Genomic DNA, 17417 nt, shown 5'->3' on the forward strand with positions numbered 1-17417 from the left:
CTCCATTTTTGGTGGACTTTGAGGATGTATTCTCGGAGAAGGGGTGTCGGGAACTACCTCCTCATCGCGAGTATGACTGTTCTGTAAAACTGCTCCCTGAGGCCAAGTTACCTAAATCTAGGTTGTATAACCTTTCTGGTCCTGAGAGGCAGGCCATGAAGGATTATATTTCTGAAAGTCTGGCTAAGGGGCATATTAGATCTTCATCTTCCCCGGTGGCCGCGGGGTTCTTCTTTGTGAAGAAGAAGGATGGAGGCCTACGCCCTTGCCTGGATTTCCGTGAACTTAATCGGATTACGGTCCGAGATCCGTACCCGCTCCCACTTATTCCCGATCTCTTTAATCAGATCGTGGGCGCCAAATGGTTCTCTAAGTTGGATCTCAGGGGGGCGTACAATCTGATTAGAATGAAGGAGGGGGATGAGTGGAAGACGGCGTTTAACACTCCGGAGGGGCATTATGAGAACCTTGTCATGCCATTCGGTCTGACTAATGCCCCGGCGGTGTTCCAACACTTTGTTAATGACATTTTTCACCGCCTGGATGGACAGTTTGTTGTCATATATCTGGATGATATCTTAATTTACTCGCCTGATCTGGTGTCTCATCAGGAGCATGTTAGGCAGGTGTTACAGATCTTGCGGGATAATAAACTGTATGATAAATGGGAAAAGTGTGTGTTCGCCGTACAGGAACTCCAGTTTTTAGGTTTCCTGGTTTCAGCGTCTGGTTTTTGTATGGACCCTGGGAAAGTGCGGGCAGTTCTTGAGTGGGATCTGCCTGAGAATCTTAAGGCACTACAACGTTTCCTGGGGTTTGTTAATTATTACCGGAAGTTCATTCGTAATTTCTCGTCCATGTTTAAACCTCTCACTGACATGACAAAAAAGGGGACGGATTTTTCTAGGTGGTCTGACAAGTCTTGTCAAGCTTTCTCCTCCTTGAAAAAATGTTTTGCCTCGGCACCCATACTCATTCAACCTGATGCGTCACAGCCATTCATTGTAGAGGTAGACGCTTCCGAGGAAGGGGTGGGAGCAGTGTTGTCACAAGGTTCGTCCCCTGGTAAGTGGCATCCGTGCGCCTTTTTCTCTAAAAAATTGTCGTCCGCCGAGAGGAATTACGATGTCGGCAATAGGGAACTCTTGGCCATTAAGTTAGCTTTTGAGGAGTGGCGCCATTTTTTGGAGGGGGCAGTCCATCCGGTCACCGTCATCACCGATCACAAGAACCTGCTTTATCTGGAGTCTGCAAAACGTCTGAATCCCAGACAAGCCAGGTGGTCGTTGTTTTTTACCAGGTTTAATTTTGTCGTTACGTTTCGTCCTGGGTCAAAAAATGTGAAGGCGGAAGCCTTATCTCGTAGTTTCCCTGGGGCCGGGAATACGGATGACCCGGTTCCTATCTTTCAAGAGGGGGTGGTGGTGTCGGCAGTATGCTCTGAGCTTGAGGAGGAGGTATTGGAGGCTCAGGGGGATGCCCCTGTTGGACCTCCAGGGAGACTGTTTGTTCCAGATCAGCTACGACAAAAGGTGATCGAGGCACAGCATAACTCAGCTTTAGCAGGACACCCAGGGAGTAAAGCAACTGTGGATCTCCTCTCGCGTTGGTTTTGGTGGCCTAACTTACATAAGGAGGTGGTAACTTTTGTTGCGTCCTGTGGGGTTTGTGCGCGCTCTAAGACCCCACATACCCATCCGTCTGGGGCCCTCTTACCTTTGAAGATCCCGGAGCGTCCTTGGACTCATCTGTCTATGGACTTTATTACGGACCTCCCGCCGTCTTCGGGTAAAACTGTCATTCTCGTTGTAGTAGACAGGTTCAGCAAGATGGCACATTTTATCGCTCTTCCTGCTCTTCCTAATGCTAAAACTCTTGCGCAGGTGTTCATTGGGGAGATTGTGAGGCTTCACGGGGTACCCTCCGATGTGGTGTCGGATCGGGGGTCTCAGTTTGTGTCCAAGTTCTGGAAGGCATTTTGTACTCGGCGGGGGATGTATTTGTCGTTCTCATAGGCTTTTCATCCCCAGACCAATGGTCAGACGGAACATCTGAACCAGAGTTTGGAGACATATCTCCGGTGTTTTGTGTCAGAGAACCAGGAGGACTGGGCTTCTTTCTTACCTCTGGCGGAGTTTGCTCTTAATAATAGGCGGAGCGAGTCCACTGGTAAGTCCCCGTTTTTTGGGGCATATGGTTTTCACCCCCAGTTTTGTACTTTCAGTAGAGGGGGCTCTTCGGGGGTTCCTGAGGAGGAACGATTTTCGTCACCACTCGCTTCTGTATGGAGAGGGGTACTGAATAATCTGAGTACTATGGGGAACCGTTACAAACGTATGGCTGACAGGAGGAGAGTGTCTGGTCCGGACCTAAGTGTGAACGATCTGGTATGGTTGTCTACTAAGAATATAAAACTTAAGGTTCCTTCCTGGAAACTGGGTCCCAGGTTCATCGGGCCGTACAGGATCAGTTCTATAATTAATCCGGTGGCATTCCGTCTTGATCTCCCCCCTACGTTTAAAATTCACAACGTGTTCCACAGATCGTTGCTTAAGAGGTATGTGGCGCCGGTGATACCGTCACCTTTACCTCCGCCTCCAGTGGTGGTCAATGGTAACTTGGAGTTTCAGGTATCGAAGGTCATCGATTCACGCTTTAATCGTCGGTCCCTTCAGTACCTGGTTCATTGGAAGGGGTATGGTCCTGAGGAGAGGATGTGGGTTCCTGCGTCAGATATTAACGCAGACCGATTAATTCGGGCCTTCCACATGACTCACCCGGATAAACCTGGCCCTGAGGGTCCGGAGGCCCCTCGTAGAAGGGGGGGTACTGTCATGGTTGTGTCGCCACGAAGATCGTCACGATTGCACAGCCTGACTTCTCGCAGCTGAGTTTTTGGTGCTTTGTGCTTTTCGGCAGTGAGGGAGTTAACTCTCTCTCTCTGTGCTAGACAAGGTCCAGCCTCGCCCAGCTGCAATCAATTCTGCAGTAGTGAGATTCCTTCATGTGTCTGCTGCTCTGTTAGGGAAGTTGTCGGTGAAAGCATTTCATGCAGACTAACAGAGCGGATCGTGGTATTTGGAGTTTCAGAGCTAAGTGTATTTGGAGTGATTTTTCCCTTCCTCGCTTTATCATTTATCTCCTTTCCTGTTGGTGTTCCCTCTGTTGTAGTTGTGTAGTTTTTGTATGCAAGGTGGTTTTGGTTTTACCCTTGTACTGTCTCGTTCGTCTAAGTACTGAGTGTTGGCATATTATTACCTGTCCCCTTTTGTTGTGATCGGGGTCCTTCTCAGGACTAGATTACTTAGGTGCAGGGATCCTCAGGAGGTAGGGGTTACGATGGCGGCCTGGACCTCTGTACCTTTAACAGTACCTCCAGGTAGAGGGATTAGTCAGGGCCCAAGCTCAGGGTCAGCTTAGGTCCCCTACCTCCAGTACACAGAGACAGCGTGACACCACGAGGTTAAGCACATAGGTCAGGCATGGTACAGGTGTGAGCTCGCCTCGCCTCAGAGCCGCCACCAGGTTCCGGCCATTGTCACACACGACCATGCATGGCTTTAGGTTCAGTGGTGCGAGCCACATATCTGTCTGCTCTTTCAGAGCTGTCCACAACTCTTCAGCATTGTGCGGTTTTTCACCTAAGCATATTAGCTTCAGCACAGCCTGTTGCCGCTTGGCTGAGGCGGTGCTGCAGTGCTTCCAGATTGTGACTGATGTGGTCATTTCGGAGATGGAGGCTGAGGAGGATGAGGTGCAGGAGCTAGAGACCATTGTGGCAACCCTGATTGACCTAGGGCCCGCAATCCTTGGCGTCGGGAGGACGTGTTCCGTCCCAAGGTCCGACTGGTCCCGTCTTCGACTATGTTAATGACTCGCCCAGGGGGATATGGGGTACTTGGTACCTGGGCATTTACCTTCTTTGGATGTCACGGCGGTCGGCTCCCGGGTCCGTACCCTGGGGTCACTCTTAAAAAGGGGTTGTTGCTTGAAGTTATGATAAACAGTTTTGTCTCGTGACACCACCTGTGGTTCCTGGTAATGGGTACCAGCGCTGCTGCAGACCTCCGGGGGTGATGGGATGGCAGCTGAGATGTCTCTGCTCCCCACAGGTGGAGCGGGCCCAGTCTGGTCAGGGGGAATGACGGACACGCACACAGGGGATTTGCTTCAGTACCTTTACTGGTGTAGACGGCAGGTACGGTCCAGGGTACTTGGTAGGAAGGGTGCACTTCTGGACTCTCCCCAGTGAGCGGGTATAAGGCCTCCTGATCTGTTTCTTCCTCTCTCTCTCTGAAGCTCCTGACAAGCCTGGAACTAGGCCTAGCTTCTGTACTGTTTCACTCTCACACCTGTCTGCTTGGTAGTAAGAACTTTTCTCTAGCTGCCACTATCCCTGGACACTGGGGCCTTCGTGGTTCCTAGTTCTGTACATGATTGTAGCTTCAGGTTGACCAGGGGTCTTGAATCCTCCTGGTATACCGGTTATTCCTACTGGGCATAGAGGACCCTGTAGGCGCGGACCCGGTGTCCGGCTTGTGTTCTGTGATGAGCTTAAGATGCTCCTCTGCCCCCTTAACTCCTTTCTCCTCTCCTTGCCTCCGGCCACGCTCTAGGCCCTAAGGCTTCAGCACGTGCTTTAGGCCTTGGCTTGCCCTCAGCCCAGCAGCTCAACAGGTGCTGGCTCTTCACTGATATCAAGTGCCAGCACACTCTGCCTACCTATCTCCACCCTCCAGTATATATATCCCTAACAGAACTCCCTCTGGTGGTATGAGGTGGAAGGGTGGAGGTGTCTGTGTGTACTAAGGGCCTCTTGTGGAGAAGTCCATCCATGCACCCTTGTGGGTCCTGTGGTACCTGTGTGTAGCAGGGTGCCACATTAACCCAGTGTGCCGTCAGCGAGATGTACCGTCCTTGCCCACAAGCACTTGTCCACGTGACCTTGGTTAGGTGGACTTTACCGGTAACTGCGTTGTTGAGAGCACGGCTAATGTTTTGGGACACTTGCTTGTGTAATGCGGGAACGGCACATTGGGAGAAATAGTGGCGGCTGGGGACCGAGTAACGAGGGACTGCCACCGCCATCAGGATGCGGAATGCTTCCGTCTCCACGAGCCTAAAAGGCAACATTTCGAGCGCAAGCAGTCGTGAAATGTGAGAATTTAGTAGTGTGGCCTGTGGGGCGTTGGCAGCATATTTGCGCTTGCGTTCCAAGGACTGGGGTATGGACAACTGAACGCTTCGTTGGGACAAGGACATGGGCGTGCTTCCTGATGCTGCTACTTGAGAGTGTGCAACAACAGGTGCAGGGCAGGAGGCATCTTCGCATGCACCATGGACAGGGGATTGGCTTGCATCCACAACAGCGGAAGAAGCAATGGTGCCACCCGCAGACACTTGGGTTCGGCCCACAAAGTCGGGTGCTTTGCTGCCATGTGCCTGATCATGCTTGTGGTGGTCAGGCTGGTCGTTTTGCCACCCCTGCTGATGATGACCTGGCAGGTGGTGCAAATGGCCTTTTTGGGGTTATCGGCAGAGTCTTTAAAAAACAACCAGTAGAAAGAAATGCGAATATGCCAGTGATCTTAAGCACTAGGGTGATCTTGTGGCACCTAGTAACACGACCATTAAGACAGTTAGGCTGCGTGCCCACGTTGCATATTACAAGCGTATATGCTGCGGAATTTCCGCAGCGTAAACGCTTGTAAAACGCATGTATATCCGCACCCCATGGTCCCCAATGGCATTCCGCAATGTCAATGCCCATGCTGCGGATTGTTCCGCAGCGTATATGCTGCGGTCAAAAATCCGCAGCATGTTCATTAATTTTGCGTTTCCGCATGCGGATGGTACCCAAGTCTGGAGGAGAGGAGACTCTCATCCAGACCTGGGTACCAAAGAACCTGTAAAAAAAAGATAAAATAAAGTTTATACTTATCTTCTGATGTCTTCCCGGTGTTTTCCCGCTGTCATGAGGTGTGTGAAGGACCTGCCACATCATTGAGTCATGTGACCCATCACATGACTCAATGACGTCACCGAAGGTCCTGCACACAACAGCGTGAGCCGCTCAAGACTCCGGACGGGGCAGAGAATGCATCGGTAGGTGAGTATAAACTTTATTTTTTTATTTTATACCATTCTGATTCTTTTTTTTTAACTATTACTTGGTCACACTATATAAATCCATGCCGGTTGCATGGATTTATATAGTGTGAACAAGTTGTCAAGCACTTTTCCAAGTGATGCTTGAATCACTTGGAGAAGTGCTTGATAACCCGCTTGCGGAAATGCATGCAAAGAAGCTGCAAAGACGCCTCACATATGCTTCTACCTGGCGGGAAAACCGCATGTAAAATCCGCATGCGATTTTCCCGCCAGGGAGAAGCGTAAAAAATATGCTTAATTTCCGCAACGTGGGCACATAGCCTTACGGCACATGAATCTAATATTGGTAATATGGGCTGTTACCAATGTTGCAGCCCCAGATGTTTATGTTGTCACAGTATCGTTGATGGAGCACTAAATTTTACATCTAGTACGACTGGGGAAAGTTTTTTGATTAAACATCAATTAACATGTCAATCCACTTATGTGGTTTATCTTTTAGAATGCACATGAGACCTACAGTATGTGGGCCGCACTGTGCAAACTATGCATGCCTGTTTAAATAAGCATAGGCAAAATATTTGGAACGGGTATCTAATGCATAGTCTTTCTAAACATTTTAATGCTGTACATCATAGGGATCCCAATAAGATGACCCTTAAAATTATTGATCAAATAGACAAAAAGGAATCACATTGCTTATCGAATCTTATCAAAAAAGAAAGTTTTTGGATTTTCAAATTGGGGACATTAGCACCCGAAGGCCACAATCTCACTATTGAGAATGTGGCAACATAAATTTTGATAAATTTTATAAATTTTATGTTAGTTTTTTAGGGTATTCATTGTCAATGGCCATTCTAAGCTCAATGTGCATGCCCTTGTCAGATTGCAGCTGCTATACAGCTTGTGGCTAGGCAAGTACTGGCATGGGAGACTGGCTGGTAATCCCTGGTTACGATGATAATTTTTTTAGTATTTTGTTGATATATTTTATGGGGATATTTGTTTTGTTTAATTATAAATTTGTGGTTATAAATTTGTGGTTATTATTTAGGGTTATTTGATTATGTTGTTCAAATGTTTAAGTCTTTTATCTGTTTTTAATCTTAATATAAGGGGTTAATTGTCTTGTTTTTATGTCATTAATTGATGGTCCAATCAGTTTCTCTTGGACCCTTTTTAAACTATCCAAGCCCACCCCCTTGTATCACCTGATGAAGACGGCCTGCGTGCTGTCGAAACGCGTTGTGGATTATACAAAGATTTCTAATAAAAGGTCTCAATTGACCATTTACCCCTGTCTTAGTCAGCGGTTTTTTATCCCCATCCATCACCCTAGCGCTTAAGATCACTGGCATATTCGCATTTCTTTCTACTGTTTATCCCTTTGGGACTGCTGGTGGAGCTGCTTTGGGTTTTGTTTAACATCACTTACTATTTTGGAGGAGCTAAGTGACATTTCCATTCACCGCTGTTGCAAAGACCTGCCTGCACGTTGTCTAGGACCTACATCACATGATAACTCACGTGACAAACCAGGAAGTGTTTGGGGAGCGGCACATCAACCGGCAGGGCTCCTTTGCATCTCCAGCCAGACAACACGGCAATCAGGCATTCACCGCAGTTGTGCAAGGGTGCACAACCATCGGGGTGAGTGGCATTTTGGCCCCCAATTACTTTTCATTTAATCTCAAGTGTCCTCACATTGTGCTCCTGTCTCTTTTTGCCTTTTTAAAAAACAACCAGACTCGGGAAGACCTAACAGTTGTACTGGCAACTTATTTCGTGTTGGTGTTACGGGGAACGGTTGCCTGCCTTCTGTCTGCGGCCACCACACTGCTTCTTCCTGCCTGTTGGGGTGCTCTGCCTCCCTCCCCCTGTGTGCTGCTGTCCTCGCTCTGCATGTCCTCTTACCAGGTTAGGTCAGTTACTATATCATCCACCACCTCGTCTTCCACTTCCGCACCCTGGTCCTCCTCCTGACTTTCTGGCAATTGTGTCTCATCATCGTCCACCTCTTGTGACACTTTCCCACCGTCGCCTTCGTGTGACCGTGGCTGCTCAAATATTTGGGCATCGCTACACACGATCTCCTCTTGCCCCACTTCAAGTGGACCAGGCGAGAGGCCCGAATCTATAAATGGAAAAGCTCTTCAGAGTGTCCAAGTGTGGGATCAGTTGTCTCTGGGTACTCGGCATGGTGGGAGGAAGGAGGATCATGATGAGGAATATGCGGTCCAGACTCACGGCTACTGAGACTTGACCGTGTGGAAGACAGGGTCGTGGTGGTGGTGGTGGCTAAGTGACTGGAAGAATTATCCGCTATCCAACCAATAATCTTTTGACACTGCTCTGGTTTCAATAGTGGTGTGCTGCAGTTCCCTAGAAATTGGGACAAGAAGGTCAGGCGAGAAGATGTGGGTGTTTGATGTGGCACAATTTCGGCTTGCCCACGGCCTTGTCCTCGGCCTCTGCATGCACCATTACCATCACGTCCAGTTCCCCGTCCCTTGCCACGTGCCTTGACCATTTTAAATGGAGGACAGTATCTTCCACGCTCACTACAAATGACTGAGTTTGGAGCGAACTTATATGTGAGCCGTTTGACGGAGCAAACACAGTTTTGAATACCTGGCCTGTAGGTAACTATTTTGAACAGCAATCTGGAGTCAATTGCTTCACTGACACACTGAAAAAATTTTTAATGGAGGCCAGAAATGGCAGTTTTTTGTGAAAACGTATATGTAATCCATGTGATGGAGAAAACACAGTTTTAAATACCTGGCCTGTAGGTAACTGTTTTGAACAGCAAACCAGTGTCAAAAAATTTGCTGACATACTGAAGAAATTATTTAATGGAGGCCAGAAATGGCAGTATTTTCTGAAAACGTATATGCAATAAGATAGAGAGGGGGCGCCAATAGCGCTGTTACCCAGACAAGTAGTGGTATAAAGGAAAAAGGATGCTCACCTTGATGTGTTGTGAATTGCACAACTCATATGATGGTATAGTGGAGTGCTACAGGAGACACTAAACCTCAAGGGTCCAAGTACCATAAGTTGTGGATGCAAGAAAGTGCCAATGATTCCGCGCTCCTCCGGGTCAAACGAAGTGATGCAATACCCAGTGCTTGGTTAAGAATCCATTTATTTAGAAGCTAAAATAAGACGCGTTTCGTGGACGTCCTGTCCACTTCATCAGTGCTTAGCTTGTGTCAGGTATAACAAGGAGTGGACATACTGTATATATATACAAAAAATGTGAAAAAAACTGGTGCCAAAACAATGTGGCCGTTAAGGCAGAAAAATATAATCAATAAAAAGGCATAAATTTGAGTATCCATCAATGTATATATGCATCAGGAATAAAATATTGCTAGCATGATTAAAAATTTATTAAAAACAGATATAGTTCAATGCAAAAAAAATATAATAAATAATTTAAAAAATATATATATGTATAATTCTTGAAGCCGGAATTGAACCTGTTGTATTGCGATCAACTGGATCTTGTTTAGATCCTAATCATCGTACAGCCCTCTAAGGCACATGTGCTCATGTATATTATGTTTGATCTTGTTCTGATAGGAAGTAATAAATGGATATTAGCTGATATATCTAACTTATATGTACATACTAAACAAAATTATTTTAATTCTTCTTATAATAGAATATGTGATCGTATCTGCAAAATGAATAATTTCTTTAGGAGTGTGTCCGTATTATCGGTGTAGTACTAGAGAATAGTCGTGCGCATTAATGTTCACTAGGTGGTATGATGAGCACTGAAAGTATCCTAGAGAATGGTGCAGACTACTGGGAACAGAATGCAATGATCATAAGAAGAAAGGAAACTTAACTCAGTGTAAAATCTGGATCGGAACAGTGAATCAAGAACAAGCTAAGACATATGTTCCTGACCATGTAGAGGTAAATTATATTTGTCAGTGCTTTCAAATAAAAACCTCTGATATTTCATTGAGACCCCAAGGTTTCAAAGTATTTAGTTGATATATCCAGTATATCTCTTTCCTATTGAGACACTGAATTCTATTGGGAGTGGTGCACGGAATATGCTCTATGGGCATGATTTTAAGACACCCAAAGTCTTTATTGTGATGGATTGCCATATGTCGTGGTAAATCATGTTTTAAAAAACCTGTAGCGACATTATGCCTAGTCTTTTATGAAAGAGTTGCATAGTTTTGCCGACATATTGCTTGGGACATGTGCATTCAATCAGATAAATGACAAAATCAGTGTCACAGGACATATTACTATTTATTTTGAACCGTTCATTGCTTGATGTGGATGCAAAAGTGTCGGCTCCATGAGTAATATTCATGCAACACATGCAGTTCTTTTTGCCACATTTGGTGATTGTTTTATTCTTATTATTGATCTTGCTACAATCTAGAGTAGAAAGGGTGTGTATCCTACTGGGGGCTAAAATGTTCCTTAGAGTGGGGGCTCTCCTATACACAATGGAGGGTTTTTCTGGGATAATCTTCTTGAGTATCGGATCATTTAACAGAATATGGCAATTCTTCTGCAGAATATCTCTAAATGATTTATGCTGAAAATTGTATGTAGTGATGAATTTTACACAGTGCTCATAGGGCATTTTATCTGAATTAGATTTTAAAAGAAGTGAATTCTGGCTACAGGTATCCCTTTCAAATGATTCGCCAACAAGATTTTTGGGATAACCCTGTTGTAGAAATTTCTGTTTCAGCATACCTGATTGCTCTGAAAAATCATTTTCAGAAGTGCAATTCCTTCTGATCCTCTGAAATTGATTAAAAGGAATATTACGTAGCCATTTATGGTAGTGGCCACTGCTGTAGTGGATGTAACTATTCGCATCCACTTGTTTAAAATAAGTCTTGGTGCAAATCCTATTGTCCTACTAATATTATAAATGCGAAAGTTTGTGAGTATGTATGTTTGTTACTCTTTCACGAAAAAACTACTGGACGGATTTGCATGAAACTTTACAGTAATATAGATTATTCATCGGAATAACATATAGGCTACAATTTGTAATGATTTTATGTAATTTTGGTCGTAATATAACGATACATGTCAATTAAGTCGGAAAAAAATCTGGCCTCTGAGAGCTATCTTATATACACACATACACAGCTGATATTTAAATGGCTGATTTACAGCAGTCAGAAGAGATTGATAATACAATAATTTGCCCATAGTGGATCATTGTATAGTGAGGTCACAGTTGCCGCCTGTCCACAGTCAGAATACAGGGGTGATCATATACCGTGGCCAGGTACAAGTGGGGCACAGGGGGTTCACACACGACCCCCAGGGACTGACATTTCCTAGAAACTTTGGCAGCTGTCAGTCATGAGCTCACCCTGATACATTACACTCTGGAAACAGCTGAAGGGAGAAGGATAATTTATGACATTTTCTCAGACTTAAAAAAAAAAAAAAAAAAAAAAACACAGAAAACAGCCCATATGTCAGGAACAGGTAACTAGGGAACTACACGTCCCAGCACGGCCTGCCCGCGCCCACAGCCCGGGGGGAGTGTGAGGCTTCCTCCTGCAGGTTGCCCGGGGGCACCGGGCCGTCATTGTCCTCACACAGGGGGTCCCCGCCGCCATTGTCCCTCCACATAACACCGTATAATAAAACATGCGCTCACCTGCGCCAGCTGCTGCAGCTGGGAAAGTTCTGAGCGCCTCACCTGGGCGGAGGGGAAGTGACTCACACATGGGGAGGGGCAGTAACCTGAGCGCGGCTCCATGGAGGATGCACACACTGCAGCCTGACAGCACCGGCAGCAGCACTACACAAATGGCTTCCTCCCCTCCTGTGTGCAGCACAGCCCTGTGTGTGTGCAGCGCAGTATGTCACCCACAGCACCAGCAGGCTGCTCTCAGCTCCCACAGAGCACTGGGAATGGTTGCTATGGGTAACTGCGCCACAGCTGCTCCTCATAGACGAGTCATATACAACTGATATCGTCTGTACAGTGATCGTAATATAACTAATTCGATTGTTTTAGTATTTTGTTTGAACTTTACTAAGTACCTATTTTGTAATTAGTACTTATAAAAATGCCGTGAAAGCGTAAGCCTAACATTTCGCAAAGCTCTAATAAAGCCCGAGCTATAAAAATAATTAGACGTGATGAGACGTCTCAACAAGCCAAGCAACGAAGGCTTGAGCAGGCGGTGCGTTGTGCGGCACATAGAGCTGCAGAGACTCCAGAACAATCCCAAGCCCGACGTGAACGGAATGCGGAGTTTTTGGCATCTCAACCGGCTGCTGAAACTCAAGAACAGTCCCAAGCCCGACGTGAACAGCATGCGGAGTATCTGGCGTCTCAACGGGCTGCTGAAACTCCAGAACAGTCCCAAGCTCGACGTCAGCAGCAAGCGACTTACATGGCGTCCCAAAGAGCCACTGAAACTTATGAAATGGCCGAATCTCGCAGACGCACTGTTGCTGAAAGGGCAGCACAGCGACGTCAAACATTTACAAGAAATACATGGATATTGTTTAATAAAGCTGCATTTGAGTATGACGGGACTCTTGATTATGAAACTCACAAGCTTATAAAAATAGAAGCAATGACCATAGATTGCAAATATTGCGGAGCTCTTAAGTGGAAAGAGGAAGCAGCAGGTATGTGTTGTTTGGGCGGGAAAGTAGGTCTTCCTTATATAGACAGGCCAGTTCAACCTTTAAAAGAGCTTTTCTCTAATGAAACTGATGAATCTCGCCTTTTTCTAAATAATATAAGAAAATACAACATGTGCTTTCATATGAAGTCTTTTGGAGCAGATCAAATTGTCTCAATGCCAGGGTTTTGCTGGACCTTTACAATACAAGGACAAGTATACCACCGTATCGGTTCTTTAATTCCTACGTCCATTTCGCAACCACAATTTTTACAAGTTTATTTCATAGGTGAAGAAGAAGAACAAATCAACAGGCGTACTGAGTGCGTGCAAAGCGTAGATAGAAACATAGTTAAAAAATTACAACGAGTGCTTCACGACCACAACATTTTGGTGCATGAATTTAAAACGGCGAGAGACAGAATGATCAATGACGATCATTTCAAAGTAGTGATTCACCCAGACCATGTACCACGTGGTCAACATGAGAGACGATTCAATGCCCCTACTACAAATGAAATAGCTGCTGTAATAGTTAGTAGCGAACAAACTATGTCTCGGGACATCGTTGTGCAGCCGCGCGATGGCATGCTCACTAGGGTTCCCGATACACATAGATTCTATGACGCTCTCGAGTACCCAATAATTTTTTGGAAAGGACAAGAGGGGTACAGCATTGATATTCCTCAGATAAATCCAATTACCAAACAAGCAATGCCAAGCAAAAAGGTGTCCTGCAAAGATTTTTATGCCTTTCACTTGATGGTCCGTCGCAGCGATTTTAATTTGATGCTTTAGTGTAGGCTCCTACTTCATCAGTTTCTGATCGACATGTATGTAAAGATGGAAAGTGAGCGCTTAAGGTTCATTTCTTTAAATCAAAAAAAACTGCGTGCAGAAAATTATATTCACTCGCAAGATGCAATAAGAAATGATGCGGATTTGGATCCAAATAACTTAGGTCAGATGGTGATTCTCCCGTCATCATTTGTAAATAGCCCGAGATACCTACACGAATACACACAAGATGCGTTCACATACGTACATAATTATGGGAGGCCTGATTTATTTATTACAATGACTTGCAACCCCGCTTGGCCAGAAATCACCAAAGAGCTTATGGCTGGTCAAAATTCAACGGACAGACATGACTTAACAGCTCGAGTATTTAGAATAAAAGTACAGAAGTTGGTAGCTCTACTTACAAAAGGTAACATATTTGGTGATATGCAATGCTTCATGTACTCGATCGAGTGGCAAAAGCGAGGTTTGCCTCATGTGCACTTACTGCTGTGGTTAAAGGAAAAATTGCATCCGAACCAAATTGACGAAATTATATGTGCTGAGATACCAAACCCAGAAACCGATCAAAAGCTCTATGATACAGTGACAAAGAATATGATTTACGGGCCATGTGGTACATTCAATTCTTCATCGCCATGCATGAAGGAAGGAAAATGTACCAAAAAATATCCGAGGAAGCTTTTAAAAGATACTCAAACCAATGACAAAGGTTATCCTTTGTACAGGCGCAGAGCACCAGAGAATGGTGGACGCACGACGATTATAAAAACCCGTAGAGGAACACAGGAAATATTGGTGGACAATAGCTGAGTGGTCCCATATTCTCCACTCTTATCAAAAAATTTTAATTCCCATTTAAATGTAGAGTTCAGTAATACGGTACAGGCAATAAAATATATTTGTAAATATATTAATAAGGGTAGCGACCAGGCTATTTCTAACATCCGCCAGCAAGGGAATGTTAACATTGACCCAAGAGATGAGGTGCAGACCTTTAGAACCGGCCGATATGTTAGTAGTAACGAAGCAGCGTGGCGGATCTTAGGTCTGCTTCTGCACGAGAGACACCCAACCGTCACTCATCTCGCGATTCATTTACCCAATGGCGAGAGGGTTTACTTTACGGAAAATAATTTTAGAGAGAGATTAGAAGCACCACCTAAAACTACACTAACTGCATTTTTCCTGTTGTGCCAAAGTGATACGTTTGCAAAAACATTACTTTACATTGACGTGCCTCGCTACTATACTTGGAATGTGGCACGGAAGCATTGGAAACGTCGTTTACAAGGAACACCTGTCAATGGCTGGCCAGGTGTGAAGGCAGGAGACGCTCTAGGTTGCATTTACACGGTGCACGTTAGCAATTTTGAATGTTATTGCTTGCGTATGCTGCTGAATGTAGTGAGGGGTCCAACCAACTTCTCGGATTTAAAAACATTTGAAGGTCAAGAACTTGCAACTTTTCGGCAGGTGTGTGAGAAGATGGGGTTGTTGGAAGATGATAACCACTGGGATACCACCTTAGAAGAGGCCGTGCTATGTCGCTCCCCGGCGCAAATAAGTGAGCTGTTTGCCATATTGATATGCACTTGCGGTTTATCCAATCCTCTACAACTCTGGCACAAGTATAAAACTGCGTTATCAGAGGATGTCATGCACAGATTTGAAAGAATGGATCACGTTAACGGTGATCTCTGTTTCAATGAGGCGTTGGGGTTTATCGAGGACAAAATATTAATAATTTCTGTAAAGAAATTGTCCGATTTTGGTCTGCCCTCACCACGGCGTAGAGGAGAGCTGTCGAACGAGTTGATAAAACTGAGCCACGTTTGTTACCTGATCAAAGAGAGATTTATCACAAAATAGTAGGACGAGTTGAGAATGGTGAAGGCGGACTTTTTTTCCTTGATGCCCTGGGTGGTACAGGAAAAACTTTCTTGCTTAATTTACTTTTAGCAAAAATTCATAGCGGTCATAACGTTGCATTAGCTGTGGCTTCCTCTGGAATTGCTGCAACATTGCTAAGCGGTGGACGGACGGCACATTCAGTCTTTAAATTACCTCTTAATCTGGTGAACGAAGAAACCCCATCGTGTAATATCAGCAAGAGCAGCGCCCGTGGCCTCCTGTTGCAACAGTGCAAACTAATCGTGTGGGACGAGTGCACAATGTCACACAAACGCGCCATCGAAGCTCTTGATCGTTGTCTACAAGACTTACACAGTAAACAAACAATAATGGGTGGTGTGGTTGTTTTATTGGCTGGGGACTTTAGGCAAACTTTGCCTGTCATCGAGCGAGGCACTGCAGCAGACGAAATTAACGCATGTCTGAAATCCTCATATTTATGGACCAAAGTTGAAAAGCTGCACCTCACCACCAACATGCGTTTCCAGTTATTCAGTGATCTAGAGTCGGGGGCGTACGCTGAGAAACTGCTCGAGATCGGTGAAGGTCGAATCGAAACTGACGAAGAAGGTATGGTTCTATTCACTAACCCATTTTGTCATGTTGTGGATTCGGAAGACGCACTTATTGCTCAAATTTTTCCAAATTTGCAACAAAACATCCATGATGAAAATTGGCTATGTGAAAGAACTATACTAGCACCAAGAAATGAAACAGTTGCGAAAATCAATAAAATTATCTTGGACCAAGTAACCAGCGATGCAACAACCTACAACTCCATCGACACAGTCATGTCATCTGAAGACTGTACGAGCTACCCCGTGCAGTTTCTTAACTCTTTGGAGCTATCCGGGGTCCCATCTCATAAGCTCGAATTAAAAGTCGGTATACCCGTTTTGTTAATGCGCAACTTGGACGCCCCGAGATTATGTAATGGCACTAGATTGCGAGTCACTGAACTAGGCAGGCACATTGTAAAGGCCACAATTTTAACTGGAGAAGCTAAGGGTGAAAATATTCTTATACCACGCATCCCAATAATACCCAATAACTTACCCTTTAATTTCAAACGTTTGCAGTTCCCACTTAAAGTTGCATTTTCAATGACCATCAATAAATCGCAAGGGCAAACTTTGAAGGTAGCGGGGATACATTTAGGCACGCCCTGTTTTTCCCACGGTCAGCTATACGTAGCTTGCTCACGTGTTTCTAAATCGCAAAATCTACATATTTTCGCTGAACGAAAGAAATCAAATAACATAGTTTACAGGAGTATATTGCAGTAAAAACACATAGATACATTACCTGTAGATGTCCATTATTCCAATTACATACTAATTCTTTACTAACACGAACAATATTAAACGCAAGTAACTTCAGTCCGTCCTGTTTATTAATCAGTGTTTAGTAATCCGTTTGTGATGAAATTTGATATGCATAATTTCAAGCCTGGGGAAGGACATAGGGCTACTTTTTATAAACACACCATACAGGCGAAGATTATATAAAACTGTAAACCTGATTGACTGACACACCTAGAGGTCAACGCACAGCCGAAACCACTGAACTTAGCATCTTGAAATTTGCAGATAGGTTCTATTATAGCTTAAATGAGCACTAAGAAAGGAATTTTGATAATTCCACCCTCAAGAGTTTCCCTCTTCATATTATAGGGGTTCAAAGATTGTATGGAATCCGTCAGTTTTGAAGTTAGACATCTGAAATTTTGGATGTACGAGTAACTAAATAAGATTATTTTTTTTTACTAAGAAGATTATTTTTTTTTACTATTAAGATTATTTTTTTTTACTATTAAAATGATCTGTCACGAAACTTAATGTGGCAGACCAAATTCCACGCGAGCGAAGCCGCGGGTAAAAGCTAGTTCTCTATAAATAAGGTCAGATCCAGAAAATTAATACTGGTGTTACAGTTATA

Source organism: Phyllobates terribilis, unplaced genomic scaffold (assembly GCF_046119375.1).
Source record: "Phyllobates terribilis strain yellow unplaced genomic scaffold, ASM4611937v1 Scaffold_3__8_contigs__length_932513732, whole genome shotgun sequence".
Classification (NCBI taxonomy): domain Eukaryota; kingdom Metazoa; phylum Chordata; class Amphibia; order Anura; family Dendrobatidae; genus Phyllobates; species Phyllobates terribilis.